The sequence below is a fragment of the Martes martes genome (assembly GCF_963455335.1).
Source record: "Martes martes genome assembly, contig: scaffold_243, whole genome shotgun sequence".
Classification (NCBI taxonomy): Eukaryota; Metazoa; Chordata; class Mammalia; order Carnivora; family Mustelidae; genus Martes; species Martes martes.
The window spans coordinates 54541-60540 of NW_027666671.1; positions in this window are offsets into that span (position 1 = coordinate 54541).

A 6000-nucleotide genomic window follows, 5' to 3' on the forward strand; every position below is an offset into this window, starting at 1 on the left:
TCATCACTTATCCAGCACCTAGCACAATGCACGGTAGATGCTTAATGTATATAGAATAAAAAAATTAATAAATAAACCATGTGCTTCACAGTACACAAGCTACAGTGTTGAATTAGAAAATGTTCTCAAGTTTATAGACTAGAAAGTAAGTCAAGTCTTATATATATATAATTAACTAATCAGTTTGAAAGCAGTACCATTAAGAAAAGGCACCATGGAATTCAGAAGACAAAAAAATTTTTAGAAGTTACACTGGGTTTTGATAATAGATAGTTAAGATTGGATCATGCAGATGTTGGGAGGAACTAGTCAGAAGCATCTAAGTTAAAGGTGCATACTTTTCTTCTGAAAGTAGGGAAGTGTTTGAGACTGCCAAGATAGTGAATAGAGAAACAGTCTGAAGCCAGAGCCTTGAGAATGTAAATGTAGCCACATGTAAAGGTAAGGAAGGAGAAGCAACAAAGTAAACAGGGAAGAAGTCATCAGAAAGATAAGAGAAGCATCAGGAGAGTGAGTTACATAGAAACTGAAAATCCACGTTTCGGGTGCCTGGGTTGCTCAATGGGTTAAGCCTCTGCCTCTGGCTCAGGTCATGATCCCAGGGTCCTGGGATGGAGGCCTGCATCAGACTCTCTGCTCAGCAGGGAGCCTGCTTCCCCCTCTCTCTGCCTACTTGTGATCTCTCTATCAAATAAATAAATAAAATCTTTAAAAAATTAAAATTAAAATTAAAAAAATTAAAATCCACGTTTCAAGAAAGAGAGGTCAGTCAGTATTGTCAAATACTACAGACAGCAGGCCAGCAAGAAGGAGGATTTAAAGCCATTGGATTTAGTGATTAAGGAAATAATTGATGACTTTCAACTAAACAATTTCATTATTGTTGACCAATGAATAAGAGGAGAGGAGCATAAAAGACCACTAGAATTTTGATTTGCTGAGGGTGGAAGAGAATGGAGTTGCTTAGGAGCAGGGGGCGGAAACTAGAAGAGGAGAAGATTAGGTTGCAAAAAAGGATAAATTCATAAAGCAAAATTTTACAGGATCTAAACAGTAACGAGAAAAACTAGAAAGACAAAACTAAAAGAAAAGAGAAAAGAGTCATTTGTCAAGAATCAGCATTATAATTCTAACAAATATATCTCAATAACAAAGATAATATTTTAAGTAATCTCTCAACATATTTTTCCTACTTGGTTACCTCATTTCTTTTTATCCTTATGGCCCAAAGTAACTTCTGGTACATTGAAAAATAGTATTAGAACTTTAACTTAATAATATTTCTTAATGCTTCCTGAAAATCCTCTTTTTATAAGTGAATGGATATCATAGTACATAACTCCTGCATTTTCTGTTATTCCACATCCCTTCAAGAATCCACCCCTCCGCAAATGTAGCTTGTGTAGTTCAAGTGGGGCTGATTCCCAAATCCCCACCCAGCCCCCACTCCTGTGTTTGAGCCCAGATCTGGCCAATGACAACCATCACTGATCCTTTCACTTACACTATAAGGAAAAAGACTGTCTTTCTGTGACGTCGTAGGAGCCAACAACCATGTAAGCATGGAGCAGTTAGGCCACCTTTGCCACCACATGGAGGCTTGTGTAAAATTGGATCCTGGAAGATAGAAACCAAATCCTGATGATGTTATTTAGCCCAGCAATCCAGATATACCTCACGACTAGTTTGACCACTGGACTTTTCAGTTAAATGAGCCAATTAGCTCTCTTTTATGCTTAAACTTGGGTTTTATCTGGACTTCTGTGATTTACTACTCAAAACATCCTAACACAGGTATCCTTCATTAAGTCAGCATCATTTCTGTTTCTTCTATGCCTTTATTTTTTTTAAGATTTTATTTGTTTATTTGACAGAGAAAGAGCATGAGCAGGGGGGCCAGCAGGCAGAGGGAGAGGGAGATGCAGGCACGTCACTGAGCAGGGAGCCCAGTGTGGGGTTCAGATCCCAGGATTTGGGAATCATGGCCTGATCCAAGGGCAGATATTTAACTGACTGAGCTACCCAGGGGCCCCTCTATGCCTTATTTTAAATTTGTTACTCTAGAATGTACTCTGTAATGTATTCCACAGTTCTCACTAAATTAATCCACAAATTTAGTACAATCTCAATCTTAATCCCAGTGGTATTTTAAGAACTTTTTGTTGTTGTTTGCCTGTTTGGGAACTAGGCAGAATTACCCCAAAGTTCACAGAAAGGAAAAAAAAAAAAAAAAACATTAAAATACCAAGAAAAATAGGGGAATATAATCAGATACTGAAACATATTATAAAGCAAGAATAATAAACATAGGGTGGTGATAGAGTATGACTGAACAGTCATGGAACAGAATCCAAAGCTTAAGTGTTATTATTTAATATATTTGCATATTTAATATATGGTAAATCAAGAAATGGTTAGTTCAATAAAGTATTTAATATTTTAAGGTCAATGAGCCAGATTTGGGGGAAAATACAATCAGATCTCTACCTTATTTATCATTCTAGAATAAATCCCAAATGGGTTCATGACTTAAATGTGAAAATTGAAGCAAGACTGATTCTCAATATATATTGGTTGGTATATAGTTGATACAATCTTTAACAATATCTGCTAAATTTTTAAATGTGAATACCTTTTGACATAGCTTTTCAATTCTAGGTATTTATCCTATAGAAACAAAGTATATGTATAAAGATAAGGATGACAATAGAGCACTGGAATATCAAAAATAGTATACACATGTGGAATAATTAAGTTATGGAGTATCTATACCATGCAACCTCAAAGAAGCAATATCACAACCAAGAGGTGAAAATTGATTCTGGAGGGTGGGAGGAGGACAAAAAAACTTATTTTTTACATACGAAGCACAAATATATACATAAAGTACATAAATATACAGTTTATATGTAGCATTGAAATTTCATGGAAGGGATGATTAAGAAAAAAATGTCTAAACAGGCTTCATGGGACAATAATGAAAAAAAGACTGAGAATAACTGATCTATAAAATTCATTACAGTCCAACTGTTGAAAAGAATGAGGTAGATGTATATTGACAAAAGAAGATGCCCAAGATGCAGGATGTTTTAAATGAAAAAGAAAGAAACCAGTGTAGATAGTCTTGTGGTGAAAAACAACTTCTTAAACATGACTCCAAAGCCCAATACTATTAAAGTTCAGGTTAAACTACACAAAATTAAAGATTACTTCATGGGGAAAAACCCTACCCACCCACTACCCTACACACACACACACACACACACACACACATGCACACATTAGAATTCAAGTTGAAACAACAGCCCAAGAGAAAATATTTGCAAAATACATGAAAAAGTATATGCCATTAATAAACAAAGAGCTCTTTTATGTCAATAAAAAGGTTTAACACCCTAACAAACACATCTGCTAAAGACCATAAACAAGCAAATCACAGACACACCAAATAAGCATATGAAAATAGTTATATTCTTGCTAGTTAAGAAATACAAATAATCCCAGATTCCTGGGTGGCTCAGTCGGTTAAGCGTTTGCCTTCAGCTCAGGTCATGAGCCCAGGGTCCTGGGATCAAGTCCTGAGACGGGCTCCTTGCTCAATGGGGAGCCTGCTTCTCCCTCTGCCTGCTGCTCCACCTGCTTGTGCTCTCTCTTCTCTCTGACAAGTAAATAAATAAAACAATTTTTAAAAATTTTTTAAAGAAATACAAATAATCCCGGCAATGAGATAACATGTTTTCATTGGATTAGACAGGTTTGCAAAGATTGGTGTCGGCAGAGATATGAGATAGGGCTCTGTCCGAGTATGAATAGGTTCAGCCCTTCTGAAGTACAGTTTGGCAACATGTATCAAAATGTTAAATACAAATACCTTTGAATCAGCAGTGGTGCTTCTAGGAATATATCTAAAGGTGATCATCAGATAGGCCAGAAAATATGCATGTGTAAGAATGCTCTTTATAATATTGGTTAAAAATGGGAACCAACTTAAAATTTTATATAAGTAAGAGTCTAAATGTACTTTTGAGTGAAAAGAGCTTGTTACAAAGCATCATGTTCATCGTAATGCTATTTATATAAGTTATGTATAAGTACACATAGAAACAATATTTTTTAAATGTTAATGGAAATTTCTGTGGGATTTCAAGTGAGTTTCAAGCTTATGCAAAAATGAGAGAATAGTATGAACTCCTATGTACCCTCCTACTCACCTTCAACTCATATCCAATCTTAGCTCATCTATATTCGCACCCACTCCCTCGCTCAACCCAATTTTTGAGGTAAATCCAAAACATTTTATCTGTAAATGGTTTAATACATACCTCTAACAGATAAGGATGATTCTGAAACAATGTCCACGCCATTACTAACAATTCATTTATGGAATCAGTTATATCCAATGTTCAATTTTTTTTAAAGATTTTATTTATTTATTTGACAGACAGAGATCACAAGTAGGCAGAGAGGCAGGCAGAGAGAGAGAGGGGGAAGCAGGCTCCCCACTGAGCAGAGAGCCTGATGCGGGGCTCGATCCCAGGACCCTGAGATCATGACCTGAGCCGAAGGCAGAGGCTTTAACCCACTGAGCCACCCAGGCACCCCAATGGTCAAATTTTTTATTCTTACGCATTGTTTTACAGTTAGATTGAGGTCCATACATTACAATTCATTCAAATATTTCCTAAGCTATAGGTCTTTCTCCCTTCCTTCCTCCCTTCCTCTCTTTCTCTCTCTCTACCCACTCCCATCCCACCCCCCAGCTCCAACCCCCCAACCCCCAGCCCCGTTCCCTCTCCCAATTTACTTGGGTAAGTGATTGGATTGTTTGAGCTTAGGAGTTTTGAAAGTAGACCTGACCCTAACATTTATGGACCTGGGACAACAGTACAAATGGAGCCCCAAATACCACAGTTAAGATAAAATAAAATGCACAAAACTTAACTGTTCAGTTCAGTTAATTTTAATAATTATGTACATCCATGTAGCTTGCTCCCAAAACAAGGTAAAGACTATTTCCATTACTTCAGAAAGTTTTCTCATGAGTCTTTACAGTTAGTTCCCCTCTACCCACTGAGCCTGGGGCTACTATGAATAACACTGCCATGAACATTCTTATACATGTTGTCTTGTGGGCATTTTCATTCTTCTGGGTGAATACTTAGGAAAGAAAATGATAGTTTAGCTTTAAAAGAAACTACCAAACAGTTCTTCAAAGTGGTTTACTAGTTTACATGTCCAGCAACAGTGTATGAAAGTTCCAGTTGCTTTTTGTGCTGTTAACAGATGTTGACTATCATTACTTAGACACTTTAATTGGGGTTTACAAAATAGTGTTATTCTAGCATTTATTTATTTGCTGAAATGCTTCTTTAAAGAGAAAATTCCCTTAAAATGCATTTGGTTTCCCTGAAATACAACTCATACAGGAAAGTCAGGATTAATGCTTAATTCTTTATTTACCAATTTTCAAAATGTTGAGTTCTCTCACATTCATCAAAGACTGACAGTGAAAAGGTTTTTTTCAGAATTATTATAACTCATTAACTTAAACGTATTTGATGTGCTGAATCCATTTTAATTATCATTTTTACTGATGCTCATATTGTCCTATCTTTAGCCAGTGGGAATCTCTTCAAATTAGCTTCCGTTTTCTTTCACACAATGCTCTAAGTGTTTAATAACTTCCTTCCCTTCTAAATGACAAGTCATTCCAGACTGATCTTCAACATTTCCTTCAGCAGACACAGAATCAGCCATCTCTCCAAGGAATCCTGGTTCTTTTTAATGGGAAATGGTATTTCAGAGGCCACAATCTAGTAGGGTGTTTATTGGTAGTGGATGTTCATGGTTTCTAGACCTTTAGAGTGGGTGAAGCTAAGAAGTGTGTCTTTGTCATTGTTGTTGTTTAAAGATTGTATTTATTTATTAGAGAGAGAAAGAGAGAACACGCATGAGTCAGGGAGGGGCAGAGGACGAAGGAAAATCACACTCCACGCTGAG